The sequence below is a fragment of the Heptranchias perlo genome, unplaced genomic scaffold (genome assembly GCF_035084215.1).
Source record: "Heptranchias perlo isolate sHepPer1 unplaced genomic scaffold, sHepPer1.hap1 HAP1_SCAFFOLD_349, whole genome shotgun sequence".
Lineage (NCBI taxonomy): Eukaryota > Metazoa > Chordata > Chondrichthyes > Hexanchiformes > Hexanchidae > Heptranchias > Heptranchias perlo.
Genome location: NW_027139361.1, coordinates 157472 through 177837, shown reverse-complemented (window position 1 = coordinate 177837; position 20366 = coordinate 157472). Strand labels below are relative to the sequence as shown.

Genomic DNA, 20366 nt, shown 5'->3' with positions numbered 1-20366 from the left:
ATCTCTGTAACCTCCTCAAGCCCTACAACCCCCCGAGATCTCTGTAACCTCCTCCAGCCCTACAACCCTCCGAGATCTCTGTAACCTCCTCCAGCCCTACGACCCTCCGAGATCTCTGTAACCTCCTCCAGCCCTACAACCCTCCCTATCTCTGTAACCTCCTCCAGCCCTACAACCCTCCGAGATCTCTGTAACCACCTCCAGCCCTACAACCCCCCCGAGATCTCTGTAACCTCCTCCAGCCCCACAACCCTCCGAGATCTCTGTAACCTCCTCCAGCCCTACAACCCTCCCTATCTCTGTAACCTCCTCCAGCCCTACAACCCTCCGAGATCTCTGTAACCTCCTCCAGCCCTACAACCCTCCCTATCTCTGGAACCTCCTCCAGCCCTACGACCCTCCGAGATCTCTGTAACCTCCTCCAGCCCTACACCCTTCCGAGATCTCTGTAACCTCCTCCAGCCCTACACCCCTCCGAGATCTCTGTAACCTCTTCCAGCCCTACAACCCTCCGAGATCTCTGTAACCTCCTCCAGCCCTACAACCCTCCGAGATCTCTGTAACCTCCTCCAGCCCTACAACCCTCCGAGATCTCTGTAACCTCCTCCAGATCTCTGTGATCCAACAATTCTGGCCTCTTGTTCATCCCTGATTTTAGTTGTCCCTCCATTGGGGCCGTGCCTTCAGCTGCCTGGGCCCTGAGCTCTGGAATTCCCTCCCTAAACCTCTCCATCTCTCTACCTCTCTCTCCTCCTTTAAAACGCCCCTTAAAACCTACCTCTTTGACCAAGCTTTTGGTCACCTGTCCGAGTATCTCCTTATGTGGCTCAGTGTCAAATTTTGTGTGATTATGCTCCTGTGAAGGGCCTTGGTATGTTTTACTACATTAAAGGCGCTATATGAATGCAAGTTGTCGTTGTTGTATTACAATTTTAGAATCAAACTTCCCTGTTTAACAAACAAAGGCTAAATGTTAAACTTAGGACAATATAAATACAAATCATTCACATTATTATATCAGCATTCTTCATCAGATCACTTCAAGTCAGTTTGCAAAACTCTGCTGCTAGTCTGATTAACCCTTTCCTTAAAGAGAGACAACTCCTCCGACCTCCCCCTGGACCGTGACCTCACCACTGAACACCACACCATCAAATCTCAGACCGTCACTGACCTCATCCCTTCTGGAGGAGAAACCAGTGAGTGCGGAACTGAACCCAGTCAGAGTCAGCACTTTCAGGGGAGGAGAGAGAGGAACCAGTGAGTGTAGAACTGAACCCAGTCAGAGTCAGCACCTTCAGGGGAGGAGAGAGAGAGAGGAACCAGTGAGTGTAGAACTGAACCCAGTCAGAGTCAGCACCTTCAGGGGAGGAGAGAGAGGGAGGAACCAGTGAGTGTGGAACTGAACTCAGTCAGAGTCAGCACCTTCAGGGGAGGAGAGAGAGAGAGGAACCAGTGAGTGCGGAACTGAACCCAGTCAGAGTCAGCACCTTCAGGGGAGGAAAGAGAGGGAGGGGAACCAGTGAGTGTAGAACTGAACCCAGTCAGAGTCAGCACCTTCAGGGGAGGAGAGAGAGGGGAACCAGTGAGTGTAGAACTGAACCCAGTCAGAGTCAGCACCTTCAGGGGAGGAGAGAGGGGAACCAGTGAGTGTAGAACTGAACCCAGTCAGAGTCAGCACCTTCAGGGGAGGAGAGAGAGGGGAACCAGTGAGTGCGGAACTGAACCCAGTCAGAGTCAGCACTTTCAGGGGAGGGAGAGAGAGGGGAACCAGTGAGTGTAGAACTGAACCCAGTCAGAGTCAGCACCTTCAGGGGAGGAGAGAGAGAGGAACCAGTGAGTGTAGAACTGAACCCAGTCAGAGTCAGCACCTTCAGGGGAGGAGAGAGAGAGAGGAACCAGTGAGTGTAGAACTGAACCCAGTCAGAGTCAGCACCTTCAGGGGAGGAGAGAGAGGGAGGAACCAGTGAGTGTGGAACTGAACTCAGTCAGAGTCAGCACCTTCAGGGGAGGAGAGAGAGAGAGGAACCAGTGAGTGCGGAACTGAACCCAGTCAGAGTCAGCACCTTCAGGGGAGGAAAGAGAGGGAGGGGAACCAGTGAGTGTAGAACTGAACCCAGTCAGAGTCAGCACCTTCAGGGGAGGAGAGAGAGGGGAACCAGTGAGTGTAGAACTGAACCCAGTCAGAGTCAGCACCTTCAGGGGAGGAGAGAGGGGAACCAGTGAGTGTAGAACTGAACCCAGTCAGAGTCAGCACCTTCAGGGGAGGAGAGAGAGGGGAACCAGTGAATGTGGAACTGAACCCAGTCGGAGTCAGCACCTTCAGGGGAGGAGAGAGAGAGGAACCAGTGAGTGTGGAACTGAACCCAGTCAGAGTCAGCACCTTCAGGGGAGGAGAGAGAGGGGAACCAGTGAGTGTAGAACTGAACCCAGTCAGAGTCAGTACCTTCAGGGGAGGAGAGAGAGGGGAACCAGTGAGTGTAGAACTGAACCCAGTCAGAGTCAGCACCTTCAGGGGAGGAGAGAGGGGAACCAGAGAGTGTGGAACTGAACCCAGTCAGAGTCAGCACCTTCAGGGGAGGAGAGAGGGGAACCAGTGAGTGTAGAACTGAACCCAGTCAGAGTCAGCACCTTCAGGGGAGGAGAGAGAGGGGAACCAGTGAGTGTAGAACTGAACCCAGTCAGAGTCAACACCTTCAGGGGAGGGAGAGAGAGGGGAACCAGAGAGTGTGGAACTGAACCCAGTCAGAGTCAGCACCTTCAGGGGAGGAGAGAGGGGAACCAGTGAGTGTGGAACTGAACCCAGTCAGAGTCAGCACCTTCAGGGGAGGAGAGAGAGGGGAACCAGTGAGTGTGGAACTGAACCCAGTCAGAGTCAGCACCTTCAGGGGAGGAGAGGGGAACCAGTGAGTGTGGAACTGAACCCAGTCAGAGTCAGCACCTTCAGGGGAGGAGAGAGAGGGGAACCAGTGAGTGTGGAACTGAACCCAGTCAGAGTCAGCACCTTCAGGGGAGGAGAGAGAGAGGAACCAGTGAGTGTGGAACTGAACCCAGTCAGAGTCAGCAACTTCAGGGGAGGAGAGAGAGGGGAACCAGTGAGTGTAGAACTGAACCCAGTCAGAGTCAGCACCTTCAGGGGAGGAGAGAGAGGGGAACCAGTGAGTGTGGAACTGAACCCAGTCAGAGTCAGCACCTTCAGGGGAGGAGAGAGAGGGGAACCAGTGAATGTGGAACTGAACCCAGTCAGAGTCAGCACCTTCAGGGGAGGAGAGAGAGGGGAACCAGTGAGTGTGGAACTGAACCCAGTCAGAGTCAGCACCTTCAGGGGAGGAGAGAGAGAGGAACCAGTGAGTGTAGAACTGAACCCAGTCAGAGTCAGCACCTTCAGGAGAGGAGAGAGAGGGGAACCAGTGAGTGTAGAACTGAACCCAGTCAGAGTCAGCACCTTCAGGGGAGGAGAGAGAGAGAGGAACCAGTGAGTGTAGAACTGAACCCAGTCAGAGTCAGCACCTTCAGGGGAGGAGAGAGAGGGGAACCAGTGAGTGTGGAACTGAACCCAGTCAGAGTCAGCACCTTCAGGGGAGGAGAGAGAGGGGAACCAGTGAGTGCAGAACTGAACCCAGTCAGAGTCAGCACCTTCAGGGGAGGAGAGAGAGGGGAACCAGTGAGTGTAGAACTGAACCCAGTCAGAGTCAGCACCTTCAGGGGAGGGAGCGAGGAACCAGTGAGTGTGGAACTGAACCCAGTCAGAGTCAGCACCTTCAGGGGAGGAGAGAGAGGGGAACCAGTGAGTGTAGAACTGAACCCAGTCAGAGTCAGCACCTTCAGGGGAGGAGAGAGAGGGGAACCAGTGAGTGTAGAACTGAACCCAGTCAGAGTCAGCACCTTCAGGGGAGGAGAGAGAGAGAGGGGAACCAGTGAGTGTAGAACTGAACCCAGTCAGAGTCAGCACCTTCAGGGGAGGAGAGAGAGGGGAACCAGTGAGTGTAGAACTGAACCCAGTCAGAGTCAGCACCTTCAGGGGAGGAGAGAGAGGGGAACCAGTGAGTGTAGAACTGAACCCAGTCAGAGTCAGCACCTTCAGGGGAGGAGAGAGAGAGAGGGGAACCAGTGAGTGTAGAACTGAACCCAGTCAGAGTCAGCACCTTCAGGGGAGGGAGAGAGGAACCAGTGAGTGTGGAACTGAACCCAGTCAGAGTCAGCACCTTCAGGGGAGGAGAGAGAGGGGAACCAGTGAGTGCGGAACTGAACCCAGTCAGAGTCAGCACCTTCAGGGGAGGAGAGAGAGGGGAACCAGTGAGTGTAGAACTGAACCCAGTCAGAGTCAGCACCTTCAGGGGAGGGAGAGAGGAACCAGTGAGTGTGGAACTGAACCCAGTCAGAGTCAGCACCTTCAGGGGAGGAGAGAGAGAGGAACCAGTGAGTGCAGAACTGAACCCAGTCAGAGTCAGCACCTTCAGGGAGAGGGAGGAGAGAGAGGAACCAGTGAGTGTAGAACTGAACCCAGTCAGAGTCAGCACCTTCAGGGGAGGAGAGAGAGAGAGGAACCAGTGAGTGTAGAACTGAACCCAGTCAGAGTCAGCACCTTCAGGGGAGGAGAGAGATGGGAACCAGTGAGTGTGGAACTGAACCCAGTCAGAGTCAGCACCTTCAGGGGAGGAGAGAGAGGGGAACCAGTGAGTATGGAACTGAACCCAGTCAGAGTCAGCACCTTCAGGGGAGGAGAGAGAGGGGAACCAGTGAGTGCAGAACTGAACCCAGTCAGAGTCAGCACCTTCAGGGGAGGAGAGAGAGGGGAACCAGTGAGTGTAGAACTGAACCCAGTCAGAGTCAGCACCTTCAGGGGAGGAGAGAGAGGGGAACCAGTGAGTGTAGAACTGAACCCAGTCAGAGTCAGCACCTTCAGGGGAGGGAGAGAGGAACCAGTGAGTGTAGAACTGAACCCAGTCAGAGTCAGCACCTTCAGGGGAGGAGAGAGAGGGGAACCAGTGAGTGTGGAACTGAACCCAGTCAGAGTCAGCACCTTCAGGGGAGGAGAGAGAGGGGAACCAGTGAGTGTAGAACTGAACCCAGTCAGAGTCAGCACCTTCAGGGGAGGAGAGAGAGGAACCAGTGAGTGTAGAACTGAACCCAGTCAGAGTCAACACCTTCAGGGGAGGAGAGAGGGGAACCAGTGAGTGTAGAACTGAACCCAGTCAGAGTCAGCACCTTCAGGGGAGGAGAGAGAGGGGAACCAGTGAGTGTAGAACTGAACCCAGTCAGAGTCAGCACCTTCAGGGGAGGAGAGAGAGGGGAACCAGTGAGTGTAGAACTGAACCCAGTCAGAGTCAGCACCTTCAGGGGAGGAGAGAGAGGGGAACCAGTGAGTGTCGAACTGAACCCAGTCAGAGTCAGCACCTTCAGGGGAGGAGAGAGAGGGGAACCAGTGAGTGTAGAACTGAACCCAGTCAGAGTCAACACCTTCAGGGGAGGAGAGAGGGGGGAACCAGTGAGTGTAGAACTGAACCCAGTCAGAGTCAACACCTTCAGGGGAGGAGAGAGGGGAACCAGTGAGTGTAGAACTGAACCCAGTCAGAGTCAGCACCTTCAGGGGAGGAGAGAGAGGAACCAGTGAGTGTAGAACTGAACCCAGTCAGAGTCAGCACCTTCAGGGGAGGGAGAGAGAGGAACCAGTGAGTGTAGAACTGAACCCAGTCGAAGTCAGCACCTTGAGGGGAGGAGAGAGAGGAACCAGTGAGTGTGGAACTGAACCCAGTCAGAGTCAACACCTTCAGGGGAGGAGAGAGAGGGGAACCAGTGAGTGTAGAACTGAACCCAGTCAGAGTCAGCACCTTCAGGGGAGGAGAGAGAGGGGAACCAGTGAGTGTAGAACTGAACCCAGTCAGAGTCAGCACCTTCAGGGGAGGAGAGAGAGGGGAACCAGTGAGTGTAGAACTGAACCCAGTCAGAGTCAGCACCTTCAGGGGAGGAGAGAGAGAGGAACCAGTGAGTGTAGAACTGAACCCAGTCAGAGTCAGCACCTTCAGGGGAGGAGAGAGAGAGAGGGGAACCAGTGAGTGCAGAACTGAACCCAGTCAGAGTCAACACCTTCAGGGGAGGAGAGAGGGGAACCAGTGAGTGTGGAACTGAACCCAGTCAGAGTCAGTACATTCAGGGGAGGAGAGAGAGAGGAACCAGTGAGTGTAGAACTGAACCCAGTCAGAGTCAACACCTTCAGGGGAGGAGAGAGGGGAACCAGTGAGTGTGGAACTGAACCCAGTCAGAGTCAACACCTTCAGGGGAGGAGAGAGGGGAACCAGTGAGTGTGGAACTGAACCCAGTCAGAGTCAACACCTTCAGGGGAGGAGAGAGGGGAACCAGTGAGTGTGGAACTGAACCCAGTCAGAGTCAACACCTTCAGGGGAGGAGAGAGGGGAACCAGTGAGTGTGGAACTGAACCCAGTCAGAGTCAGCACCTTCAGGGGAGGAGAGAGAGGGGAACCAGTGAGTGTAGAACTGAACCCAGTCAGAGTCAGCACCTTCAGGGGAGGGAGAGAGAGGAACCAGTGAGTGTGGAACTGAACCCAGTCAGAGTCAGCACCTTGAGGGGAGGAGAGAGAGGAACCAGTGAGTGTGGAACTGAACCCAGTCAGAGTCAGCACCTTCAGGGGAGGAGAGAGAGAGGAACCAGTGAGTGTGGAACTGAACCCAGTCAGAGTCAACACCTTCAGGGGAGGAGAGAGGGGAACCAGTGAGTGTAGAACTGAACCCAGTCAGAGTCAGCACCTTCAGGGGAGGAGAGAGAGGAACCAGTGAGTGTAGAACTGAACCCAGTCAGAGTCAGTACCTTCAGGGGAGGAGAGAGAGGAACCAGTGAGTGTGGAACTGAACCCAGTCAGAGTCAGTACCTTCAGGGGAGGAGAGAGAGGAACCAGTGAGTGTGGAACTGAACCCAGTCAGAGTCAGTACCTTCAGGGGAGGAGAGAGAGAGGAACCAGTGAGTGTAGAACTGAACCCAGTCAGAGTCAGCACCTTCAGGGGAGGAGAGAGGGGAACCAGTGAGTGTGGAACTGAACCCAGTCAGAGTCAGCACCTTCAGGGGAGGAGAGAGAGGGGAACCAGTGAGTGTGGAACTGAACCCAGTCAGAGTCAGCACCTTCAGGGGAGGAGAGAGGGGAACCAGTGAGTGTGGAACTGAACCCAGTCAGAGTCAGTACCTTCAGGGGAGGAGAGAGAGGAACCAGTGAGTGTGGAACTGAACCCAGTCAGAGTTAACACCTTCAGGGGAGGAGAGAGAGGGGAACCAGTGAGTGTAGAACTGAACCCAGTCAGAGTCAGCACCTTCAGGGGAGGAGAGAGAGGGGAACCAGTGAGTGTAGAACTGAACCCAGTCAGAGTCAGCACCTTCAGGGGAGGAGAGAGAGGGGAACCAGTGAGTGTGGAACTGAACCCAGTCAGAGTCAGCACCTTCAGGGGAGGAGAGAGAGGGGAACCAGTGAATGTGGAACTGAACCCAGTCAGAGTCAGTACCTTCAGGGGAGGAGAGAGAGGGGAACCAGTGAGTGTAGAACTGAACCCAGTCAGAGTCAACACCTTCAGGGGAGGAGAGAGAGGGGAACCAGTGAGTGTAGAACTGAACCCAGTCAGAGTCAGCACCTTCAGGGGAGGAGAGAGAGGGGAACCAGTGAGTGTGGAACTGAACCCAGTCAGAGTCAGCACCTTCAGGGGAGGAGAGAGAGGGGAACCAGTGAGTGTAGAACTGAACCCAGTCAGAGTCAGCACCTTCAGGGGAGGAGAGAGAGAGGAACCAGTGAGTGTAGAACTGAACCCAGTCAGAGTCAGCACCTTCAGGGGAGGAGAGAGAGGGGAACCAGTGAGTGTGGAACTGAACCCAGTCAGAGTCAGTACCTTCAGGGGAGGAGAGAGAGGGGAACCAGTGAGTGTGGAACTGAACCCAGTCAGAGTCAGCACCTTCAGGGGAGGAGAGAGAGGGGAACCAGTGAATGTGGAACTGAACCCAGTCAGAGTCAGCACCTTCAGGGGAGGAGAGAGAGGGGAACCAGTGAGTGTGGAACTGAACCCAGTCAGAGTCAGCACCTTCAGGGGAGGAGAGAGAGGGGAACCAGTGAATGTGGAACTGAACCCAGTCAGAGTCAGCACCTTCAGGGGAGGAGAGAGAGGGGAACCAGTGAATGTGGAACTGAACCCAGTCAGAGTCAGCACCTTCAGGGGAGGAGAGAGAGAGGAACCAGTGAGTGTGGAACTGAACCCAGTCAGAGTCAGCACCTTCAGGGGAGGAGAGAGAGGGGAACCAGTGAGTGTAGAACTGAACCCAGTCAGAGTCAGCACCTTCAGGGGAGGGAGAGAGAGGAACCAGTGAGTGTGGAACTGAACCCAGTCAGAGTCAGCACCTTGAGGGGAGGAGAGAGAGGAACCAGTGAGTGTGGAACTGAACCCAGTCAGAGTCAACACCTTCAGGGGAGGGAGAGAGGAACCAGTGAGTGTGGAACTGAACCCAGTCAGAGTCAACACCTTCAGGGGAGGAGAGAGGGGAACCAGTGAGTGTAGAACTGAACCCAGTCAGAGTCAGCACCTTCAGGGGAGGAGAGAGAGGAACCAGTGAGTGTAGAACTGAACCCAGTCAGAGTCAGTACCTTCAGGGGAGGAGAGAGAGGAACCAGTGAGTGTGGAACTGAACCCAGTCAGAGTCAGTACCTTCAGGGGAGGAGAGAGAGGAACCAGTGAGTGTGGAACTGAACCCAGTCAGAGTCAGTACCTTCAGGGGAGGAGAGAGAGAGGAACCAGTGAGTGTAGAACTGAACCCAGTCAGAGTCAGCACCTTCAGGGGAGGAGAGAGGGGAACCAGTGAGTGTGGAACTGAACCCAGTCAGAGTCAGTACCTTCAGGGGAGGAGAGAGAGGAACCAGTGAGTGTGGAACTGAACCCAGTCAGAGTCAACACCTTCAGGGGAGGAGAGAGAGGGGAACCAGTGAGTGTCGAACTGAACCCAGTCAGAGTCAGCACCTTCAGGGGAGGGGAGAGAGGGGAACCAGTGAGTGTAGAACTGAACCCAGTCAGAGTCAGCACATTCAGGGGAGGAGAGAGAGGAACCAGTGAGTGTAGAACTGAACCCAGTCAGAGTCAGCACCTTCAGGGGAGGAGAGAGAGGGGAACCAGTGAGTGTGGAACTGAACCCAGTCAGAGTCAGCACCTTCAGGGGAGGAGAGAGAGGGGAACCAGTGAGTGTGGAACTGAACCCAGTCAGTCAGTACCTTCAGGGGAGGAGAGAGAGGGGAACCAGTGAGTGCAGAACTGAACCCAGTCAGAGTCAACACCTTCAGGGGAGGAGAGAGAGGGGAACCAGCGAGTGTAGAACTGAACCCAGTCAGAGTCAGCACCTTCAGGGGAGGAGAGAGAGGGGAACCAGTGAGTGTGGAACTGAACCCAGTCAGAGTCAGCACCTTCAGGGGAGGAGAGAGAGGGGAACCAGTGAGTGTAGAACTGAACCCAGTCAGAGTCAGCACCTTCAGGGGAGGAGAGAGAGAGGAACCAGTGAGTGTAGAACTGAACCCAGTCAGAGTCAGCACCTTCAGGGGAGGAGAGAGAGGGGAACCAGTGAATGTGGAACTGAACCCAGTCAGAGTCAGCACCTTCAGGGGAGGGAGAGAGAGGGGAACAAGTGAGTGTAGAACTGAACCCAGTCAGAGTCAGCACCTTCAGGGGAGGAGAGAGAGGGGAACCAGTGAGTGTAGAACTGAACCCAGTCAGAGTCAGCACCTTCAGGGGAGGAGAGAGAGGGGAACCAGTGAATGTGGAACTGAACCCAGTCAGAGTCAGCACCTTCAGGGGAGGAGAGAGAGGGGAACCAGTGAGTGTGGAACTGAACCCAGTCAGAGTCAGCACCTTCAGGGGAGGAGAGAGAGGAACCAGTGAGTGTAGAACTGAACCCAGTCAGAGTCAGCACCTTCAGGGGAGGAGAGAGAGAGGAACCAGTGAGTGTAGAACTGAACCCAGTCAGAGTCAGCACCTTCAGGGGAGGAGAGAGAGGAACCAGTGAGTGTGGAACTGAACCCAGTCAGAGTCAGCACCTTCAGGGGAGGAGAGAGAGGGGAACCAGTGAGTGTAGAACTGAACCCAGTCAGAGTCAACACCTTCAGGGGAGGAGAGAGAGGGGAACCAGTGAGTGTAGAACTGAACCCAGTCAGAGTCAGCACCTTCAGGGAGGAGAGAGAGGGGAACCAGTGAGTGTAGAACTGAACCCAGTCAGAGTCAACACCTTCAGGGAGTGTGAACAGTCAGAGCGCCAGGATAAAGTTGGAGATTTTGTAATGGGTTTCGATTTCAGCACAGGGGGGAGGGAGAGTGTGTGGGACACGGATTTACAGGGAGGGGGGAGAGTGTGTGGGACACGGATTTACAGGGAGGGGGGAGGAGAGTGTGTGGGACGGAGATTTACAGGGAGGGGGGAGAGTGTGTGGGACACGGATTTACAGGGAGGGGGGAGAGTGTGTGGGACGGAGATTTACAGGGAGGGGGGAGAGTGTGTGGGACACGGATTTACAGGGAGGGGGGAGAGTGTGTGGGACACGGATTTACAGGGAGGGGGAGAGTGTGTGGGACACGGATTTACAGGGAGGGGGGAGAATGTGTGGGACGGGGATTTACAGGGAGGGGGGGAGAGTGTGTGGGACACGGATTTACAGGGAGGGGGGAGAGTGTGTGGGACACGGATTTACAGGGAGGGGGGAGAGTGTGTGGGACGGGGATTTACAGGGAGGGGGGAGAGTGTGTGGGACGGATTTACAGGGAGGGGGGAGAGTGTGTGGGACACGGATTTACAGGGAGGGGGGAGAGTGTGTGGGACGGAGATTTACAGGGAGGGGGGAGAGTGTGTGGGACGGGGATTTACAGGGAGGGGGGAGAGTGTGTGGGACGGGGATTTACAGGGAGGGGGGAGAGTGTGTGGGACGGGATTTACAGGGAGGGGGGAGAGTGTGTGGGACGGGATTTACAGGGAGGGGGGAGAGTGTGTGGGACGGAGATTTACAGGGAGGGGGGAGAGTGTGTGGGACGGAGATTTACAGGGAGGGGGAGAGTGTGTGGGACGGGATTTACAGGGAGGGGGGAGAGTGTGTGGGACCGGATTTACAGGGAGGGGGAGAGTGTGTGGGACACGGATTTACAGGGAGGGGGGAGAGTGTGTGGGACCGGGATTTACAGGGAGGGGGGAGAGTGTGTGGGACGGAGATTTACAGGGAGGGGGGAGAGTGTGTGGGACGGGGATTTACAGGGAGGGGGGAGAGTGTGTGGACGGAGATTTACAGGGAGGGGGGAGAGTGTGTGGGACGGGATTTACAGGGAGGGGGGAGAGTGTGTGGGACACGGATTTACAGGGAGGGGGGAGAGTGTGTGGGACACGGATTTACAGGGAGGGGGGAGAGTGTGTGGGACGGAGATTTACAGGGAGGGGGGAGAGTGTGTGGGACGGGGATTTACAGGGAGGGGGGAGAGTGTGTGGGACACGGATTTACAGGGAGGGGGGAGAGTGTGTGGGACACGGATTTACAGGGAGGGGGGAGAGTGTGTGGGACGGGGATTTACAGGGAGGGGGGAGAGTGTGTGGGACACGGATTTACAGGGAGGGGGGAGAGTGTGTGGGACACGGATTTACAGGGAGGGGGGGAGAGTGTGTGGGACGAGATTTACAGGGAGGGGGGAGAGTGTGTGGGACGGGGATTTACAGGGAGGGGGGAGAGTGTGTGGGACGGGGATTTACAGGGAGGGGGGAGAGTGTGTGGGACACGGATTTACAGGGAGGGGGGAGAGTGTGTGGGACCGGATTTACAGGGAGGGGGGAGAGTGTGTGGGACCGGATTTACAGGGAGGGGGGAGAGTGTGTGGGACGGAGATTTACAGGGAGGGGGGAGAGTGTGTGGGACGGAGATTTACAGGGAGGGGGAGAGTGTGTGGGACACGGATTTACAGGGAGGGGGGGAGAGTGTGTGGGACGGGATTTACAGGGAGGGGGGAGAGTGTGTGGGACCGGATTTACAGGAGGGGGGAGAGTGTGTGGGACGCGGATTTACAGGGAGGGGGGGGAGAGTGTGTGGGACACGGATTTACAGGGAGGGGGGAGAGTGTGTGGGACACGGATTTACAGGGAGGGGGGAGAGTGTGTGGGACACGAGATTTACAGGGAGGGGGAGAGTGTGTGGACACGGATTTACAGGGAGGGGGAGAGTGTGTGGGACGGAGATTTACAGGGAGGGGGGAGAGTGTGTGGGACGGAGATTTACAGGGAGGGGGGAGAGTGTGTGGGACCGGATTTACAGGAGGGGGGAGAGTGTGTGGGACGGAGATTTACAGGGGGGGGGAGAGTGTGTGGGACACGGATTTACAGGGAGGGGGAGAGTGTGTGGGACACGGATTTACAGGGAGGGGGGAGAGTGTGTGGGACACGGATTTACAGGGAGGGGGGAGAGTGTGTGGGACGGGGATTTACAGGGAGGGGGGAGAGTGTGTGGGACGGAGATTTACAGGGAGGGGGGAGAGTGTGTGGGACGGGGATTTACAGGGAGGGGGGAGAGTGTGTGGGACGGGGATTTACAGGGAGGGGGGAGAGTGTGTGGGACGGAGATTTACAGGGAGGGGGGAGAGTGTGTGGGACGGGGATTTACAGGGAGGGGGAGAGTGTGTGGGACGGGGATTTACAGGGAGGGGGGAGAGTGTGTGGGACACGGATTTACCGGGAGGGGGGAGAGTGTGTGGGACACGGATTTACAGGGAGGGGGGAGAGTGTGTGGGACGGGGATTTACAGGGAGGGGGGAGAGTGTGTGGGACGGGGATTTACAGGGAGGGGGGAGAGTGTGTGGGACGGAGATTTACAGGGAGGGGGAGAGTGTGTGGGACGGGGATTTACAGTGAGGGGGAGAGTGTGTGGGACACGGATTTACAGGGAGGGGGGAGAGTGTGTGGGACGGAGATTTACAGGGAGGGGGGAGAGTGTGTGGGACGGAGATTTACAGGGAGGGGGAGAGTGTGTGGGACCGGATTTACAGTGAGGGGGGAGAGTGTGTGGGACACGGATTTACAGGAGGGGGAGAGTGTGTGGGACGGAGATTTACAGGGAGGGGGAGAGTGTGTGGGACGGAGATTTACAGGGAGGGGGGAGAGTGTGTGGGACGGAGATTTACAGGGAGGGGGAGAGGTGTGTGGGACGGGATTTACAGGGAGGGGGAGAGTGTGTGGACGGGATTTACAGGGAGGGGGGAGAGTGTGTGGGACACGGATTTACAGGGAGGGGGGAGAGTGTGTGGGACGGGGATTTACAGGGAGGGGGGAGAGTGTACGGGGATTTACAGGGAGGGGGGAGAGTGTGTGGGACGGGGATTTACAGGGAGGGGGGAGAGTGTGTGGGACGGGGATTTACAGGGAGGGGGGAGAGTGTGTGGGACGGGGATTTACAGGGAGGGGGGAGAGTGTGTGGGACGGGGATTTACAGGGAGGGGGGAGAGTGTGTGGGACGGGGATTTACAGGGAGGGGGGAGAGTGTGTGGGACACGGAGATTTACAGGGAGGGGGGAGAGTGTGTGGGACGGGGATTTACAGGGAGGGGGGGAGAGTGTGTGGGACGGGGATTTACAGGGAGGGGGGAGAGTGTGTGGGACGGGGATTTACAGGGAGGGGGGAGAGTGTGTGGGACGGGGATTTACAGGGAGGGGGGAGAGTGTGTGGGACGGGAGATTTACAGGTAGGGGGGAGAGTGTGTGGGACACGGATTTACAGGGAGGGGGGAGAGTGTGTGGGACGGGGATTTACAGGGAGGGGGGAGAGTGTGTGGGACGGGGATTTACAGGGAGGGGGGAGAGTGTGTGGGACACGGATTTACAGGGAGGGGGGAGAGTGTGTGGGACGGGGATTTACAGGGAGGGGGGAGAGTGTGTGGGACGGGGATTTACAGGGAGGGGGGAGAGTGTGTGGGACGGAGATTTACAGGGAGGGGGGGAGAGTGTGTGGGACGGGGATTTACAGGGAGGGGGGAGAGTGTGTGGGACACGGATTTACAGGGAGGGGGGAGAGTGTGTGGGACACGGATTTACAGGTAGGGGGGGAGAGTGTGTGGGACACGGATTTACAGGGAGGGGGGAGAGTGTGTGGGACGGGGATTTACAGGGAGGGGGGAGAGTGTGTGGGACACGGATTTACAGGGAGGGGGGAGAGTGTGTGGGACGGAGATTTACAGGGAGGGGGGAGAGTGTGTGGGACACGGATTTACAGGGAGGGGGGAGAGTGTGTGGGACGGGGATTTACAGGGAGGGGGGAGAGTGTGTGGGACGGGGATTTACAGGGAGGGGGGAGAGTGTGTGGGACACGGATTTACAGGGAGGGGGGAGAGTGTGTGGGACGGGGATTTACAGGGAGGGGGGAGAGTGTGTGGGACGGGGATTTACAGGGAGGGGGGGAGAGTGTGTGGGACACGGATTTACAGGGAGGGGGGAGAGTGTGTGGGACGGAGATTTACAGGGAGGGGGGGAGAGTGTGTGGGACTGGGGATTTACAGGGAGGGGGGAGAGTGTGTGGGACGGGGATTTACAGGGAGGGGGGAGAGTGTGTGGGACACGGATTTACAGGGAGGGGGGAGAGTGTGTGGGACGGGGATTTACAGGGAGGGGGGAGAGTGTGTGGGACGGGGATTTACAGGGAGGGGGGAGAGTGTGTGGGACGGGGATTTACAGGGAGGGGGGAGAGTGTGTGGGACGGGGATTTACAGGGAGGGGGGAGAGTGTGTGGGACACGGATTTACAGGGAGGGGGGAGAGTGTGTGGGACACGGATTTACAGGGAGGGGGGAGAGTGTGTGGGACAGAGATTTACAGGGAGGGGGGAGAGTGTGTGGGACGGGGATTTACAGGGAGGGGGGAGAGTGTGTGGGACGGGGATTTACAGGGAGGGGGGAGAGTGTGTGGGACACGGATTTACAGGGAGGGGGGGAGAGTGTGTGGGACGGGGATTTACAGGGAGGGGGGAGAGTGTGTGGGACGGGGATTTACAGGGAGGGGGGAGAGTGTGTGGGACGGGGATTTACAGGGAGGGGGGAGAGTGTGTGGGACACGGATTTACAGGGAGGGGGGAGAGTGTGTGGGACACGGATTTACAGGGAGGGGGGAGAGTGTGTGGGACGGGGATTTACAGGGAGGGGGGAGAGTGTGTGGGACACGGATTTACAGGGAGGGTGGAGAGTGTGTGGGACGGGGATTTACAGGGAGGGGGGGAGAGTGTGTGGGACGGGGATTTACAGGGAGGGGGAGAGTGTGTGGGACGGGGATTTACAGGGAGGGGGGAGAGTGTGTGGGTCGGAGATTTACAGGGAGGGGGGAGAGTGTGTGGGACACGGATTTACAGGGAGGGGGGAGAGTGTGTGGGACGGAGATTTACAGGGAGGGGGAGAGTGTGTGGGACACGGATTTACAGGGAGGGGGGAGAGTGTGTGGGACGGGGATTTACAGGGAGGGGGGAGAGTGTGTGGGACAGAGATTTACAGGGAGGGGGGGAGAGTGTGTGGGACAGGAGATTTACAGGGAGGGGGGAGAGTGTGTGGGACGGAGATTTACAGGGAGGGGGGGAGAGTGTGTGGGACGGGGATTTACAGGGAGGGGGGAGAGTGTGTGGGACGGGGATTTACAGGGAGGGGGGAGAGTGTGTGGGACAGAGATTTACAGGGAGGGGGGAGAGTGTGTGGGACGGAGATTTACAGGGAGGGGGGAGAGTGTGTGGGACGGGGATTTACAGGGAGGGGGGAGAGTGTGTGGGACACGGATTTACAGGGAGGGGGGAGAGTGTGTGGGACACGGATTTACAGGGAGGGGGGAGAGTGTGTGGGACGGGGATTTACAGGGAGGGGGGGAGAGTGTGTGGGACGGGGATTTACAGGGAGGGGGGAGAGTGTGTGGGACGGGGATTTACAGGGAGGGGGGGAGAGTGTGTGGGACACGGATTTACAGGGAGGGGGGAGAGTGTGTGGGACGGGGATTTACAGGGAGGGGGGAGAGTGTGTGGGACACGGATTTACAGGGAGGGGGGAGAGTGTGTGGGACGGGGATTTACAGGGAGGGGGGAGAGTGTGTGGGACACGGATTTACAGGGAGGGGGGAGAGTGTGTGGGACAGAGATTTACAGGGAGGGGGGAGAGTGTGTGGGACGGAGATTTACAGGGAGGGGGGAGAGTGTGTGGGACACGGATTTACAGGGAGGGGGGGAGAGTGTGTGGGACGGGGATTTACAGGGAGGGGGGAGAGTGTGTGGGACGGAGATTTACAGGGAGGGGGGAGAGTGTGTGGGACACGGGATTTACAGGGAGGGGGGGAGAGTGTGTGGGACGGGGATTTACAGGGAGGGGGGAGAGTGTGTGGGACACGGGATTTACAGGGAGGGGGGAGAGTGTGTGGGACACGGATTTACAGGGAGGGGGGAGAGTGTGTGGGACGGGGATTTACAGGGAGGGGGGAGAGTGTGTGGGGACGGGGATTTACAGGGAGGGGGGAGAGTGTGTGGGACACGGATTTACAGGGAGGGGGGAGAGTGTGTGGGACGGAGATTTACAGGGAGGGGGGAGAGTGTGTGGGACGGGGATTTACAGGGAGGGGGGGAGAGTGTGTGGGACGGAGATTTACAGGGAGGGGGGAGAGTGTGTGGGACGGGGATTTACAGGGAGGGGGGGAGAGTGTGTGGGACGGGGATTTACAGGGAGGGGGGGAGAGTGTGTGGGACGGAGATTTACAGGGAGGGGGGAGAGTGTGTGGGACGGGGATTTACAGGGAGGGGGGAGAGTGTGTGGGACGGAGATTTACAGGGAGGGGGGGAGAGAGTGTGTGGGACAGAGATTTACAGGGAGGGGGGAGAGTGTTGTGGGACGGGGATTTACAGGGAGGGGGGGAGAGTGTGTGGGACGGAGATTTACAGGGAGGGGGGGAGAGTGTGTGGGGACGGGGATTTACAGGGAGGGGGGAGAGTGTGTGGGACGGGGATTTACAGGGAGGGGGGAGAGAGAGTGTGTGGGACGGGGATTTACAGGGAGGGGGGAGAGTGTGTGGGACGGAGATTTACAGGGAGGGGGGGAGAGTGTGTGGGACGGGGATTTACAGGGAGGGGGGGGAGAGTGTGTGGGACACGGATTTACAGGGAGGGGGGAGAGTGTGTGGGACACGGATTTACAGGGAGGGGGGGAGAGTGTGTGGGACGGAGATTTACAGGGAGGGGGGAGAGTGTGTGGGACGGGGATTTACAGGGAGGGGGGAGAGTGTGTGGGACGGGGATTTACAGGGAGGGGGGAGAGTGTGTGTGGGACGGGGATTTACAGGGAGGGGGGGAGAGTGTGTGGGACGGGGATTTACAGGGAGGGGGGAGAGAGTGTGTGGGACGGAGATTTACAGGGAGGGGGGAGAGTGTGTGGGACGGAGATTTACAGGGAGGGGGGGGAGGAGTGTGTGGGACAGAGATTTACAGGGAGGGGGGAGGAGAGTGTGTGGGACGGGGATTTACAGGGAGGGGGGGAGAGTGTGTGGGACACGGATTTACAGGGAGGGGGGGAGAGTGTGTGGGACACGGATTTACAGGGAGGGGGGGAGAGTGTGTGGGACACGGATTTACAGGGAGGGGGGAGAGTGTGTGGGACGGAGATTTACAGGGAGGGGGGGAGAGTGTGTGGGACACGGGATTTACAGGGAGGGGGGAGAGTGTGTGGGACGGAGGATTTACAGGGAGAGGGGGGAGAGTGTGTGGGACGGAGATTTACAGGGAGGGGGGGAGAGTGTGTGGGACGGACGGATTTACAGGGAGGGGGGGAGAGTGTGTGGGACGGGGATTTACAGGGAGGGGGGGAGAGTGTGTGGGACGGGGATTTACAGGGAGGGGGGAGAGTGTGTGGGACGGGGATTTACAGGGAGGGGGGGAGAGTGTGTGGGACGGGGATTTACAGGGAGGGGGGAGAGTGTGTGGGACGGGGATTTACAGGGAGGGGGGAGAGAGTGTGTGGAGACGGAGGATTTACAGGGAGGGGGGGAGAGTGTGTGGGACGGAGATTTACAGGGAGGGGGGAGAGTGTGTGGGACGGAGATTTACAGGGAGGGGGGAGAGTGTGTGGGACGGGGATTTACAGGGAGGGGGGGAGAGTGTGTGGGACGGGGATTTACAGGGAGGGGGGAGAGTGTGTGGGACGGGGATTTACAGGGAGGGGGGAGAGTGTGTGGGACACGGATTTACAGGGAGGGGGGAGAGTGTGTGGGACGGGGATTTACAGGGAGGGGGGAGAGTGTGTGGGACGGAGATTTACAGGGAGGGGGGGAGAGTGTGTGAGGACGGAGATTTACAGGGAGGGGGGAGAGTGTGTGGGACGGGGATTTACAGGGAGGGGGGAGAGTGTGTGGGACGGAGATTTACAGGGAGGGGGGAGAGTGTGTGGGACACGGATTTACAGGGAGGGGGGAGAGTGTGTGGGACGGGGATTTACAGGGAGGGGGGAGAGTGTGTGGGACGGAGATTTACAGGGAGGGGGGAGAGTGTGTGGGACACGGATTTACAGGGAGGGGGGGAGAGTGTGTGGGACGGGGATTTACAGGGAGGGGGGAGAGTGTGTGGGACGGGGATTTACAGGGAGGGGGGGAGAGTGTGTGGGACGGGGATTTACAGTGAGGGGGGAGAGTGTGTGGGACGGAGATTTACAGTGAGGGGGAGAGTGTGTGGGACGGGGATTTACAGGGAGGGGGGAGAGTGTGTGGGACGGGGATTTACAGGGAGGGGGGAGAGTGTGTGGGACGGAGATTTACAGGGAGGGGGGAGAGTGTGTGGGACGGAGATTTACAGTGAGGGGGGAGAGTGTGTGGGACGGGGATTTACAGGGAGGGGGGAGAGTGTGTGGGACGGGGATTTACAGGGAGGGGGGAGAGTGTGTGGGACGGAGATTTACAGGGAGGGGGGGAGAGTGTGTGGGACGGGGATTTACAGGAGGGGGAGAGAGTGTGTGGGACGGGGATTTACAGGGAGGGGGGGAGAGTGTGTGGGACACGGATTTACAGGGAGGGGGGAGAGTGTGTGGGACGGAGATTTACAGGGAGGGGGGAGAGTGTGTGGGACGAGATTTACAGGGAGGGGGGGAGAGTGTGTGAGACGGAGATTTACAGGGAGGGGGGGAGAGTGTGTGGGACGGGGATTTACAGGGAGGGGGGAGAGAGTGTGTGGGACACGGATTTACAGGGAGGGGGGAGAGTGTGTGGGACGGGGATTTACAGGGAGGGGGGAGAGTGTGTGGGACGGGGATTTACAGGGAGGGGGGAGAGTGTGTGGGACACGGATTTACAGGGAGGGGAGGGGAGAGTGTGTGGGACACGGGATTTACAGGGAGGGGGGAGAGTGTGTGGGACGGAGATTTACAGGGAGGGGGGAGAGTGTGTGGGACACGGATTTACAGGGAGGGGGGAGAGTGTGTGGGACGGGGATTTACAGGGAGGGGGGAGAGTGTGTGGGACGGAGATTTACAGGGAGGGGGGAGAGTGTGTGGGACACGGATTTACAGGGAGGGGGGGAGAGTGTGTGGGACGGAGATTTACAGGGAGGGGGGGAGAGTGTGTGGGACGGGGATTTACAGGGAGGGGGGAGAGTGTGTGGGACGGGGATTTACAGGGAGGGGGGAGAGTGTGTGTGGGACGGAGATTTACAGGGAGGGGGGAGAGTGTGTGGGACAGGAGATTTACAGGGAGGGGGGAGAGTGTGTGGGACACGGGATTTACAGGGAGGGGGGAGAGTGTGTGGGACACGGATTTACAGGGAGGGGGGAGAGTGTGTGGGACGGAGATTTACAGGGAGGGGGGAGAGTGTGTGGGACGGAGATTTACAGGGAGGGGGGGAGAGTGTGTGGGACGGGGATTTACAGGGAAGGGGGGAGAGTGTGGGACGGGGATTTACAGGGAGGGGGGAGAGTGTGTGTGGGACGGGGATTTACAGGGAGGGGGGAGAGTGTGTGGGACGGGGATTTACAGGGAGGGGGGGGAGAGTGTGTGGGACGGGGATTTACAGGGAGGGGGGAGAGTGTGTGGGACGGGGATTTACAGGGAGGGGGGAGAGTGTGTGGGACGGGATTTACAGGGAGGGGGGAGAGTGTGTGGGACGGGGATTTACAGGAGGGGGGGGAGAGTGTGTGGGACGGAGATTTACAGGGAGGGGGGGAGAGTGTGTGGGACGGGGATTTACAGGGAGGGGGGAGAGTGTGTGGGACGGAGATTTACAGGGAGGGGGAGAGTGTGTGGGACACGGATTTACAGGGAGGGGGGAGAGTGTGTGGGACGGAGATTTACAGGGAGGGGGGAGAGTGTGTGTGGGACGGGGATTTACAGGGA

General features: G+C 58.0%; 1 long non-coding RNA gene across 1 annotated transcript in view; it reads left to right on the top strand.

The window, feature by feature from the left end:
* The window catches only part of LOC137311549 (uncharacterized), an 81397-nt gene that overhangs the window by 29373 nt on the left and 31658 nt on the right, over positions 1–20366 (top strand). Inside the window, exon 2 of the long non-coding RNA XR_010960460.1 lies at positions 1094–1199. This is a non-coding gene — a long non-coding RNA (uncharacterized lncRNA). The remainder of the gene's footprint in view (positions 1–1093; positions 1200–20366) is intronic.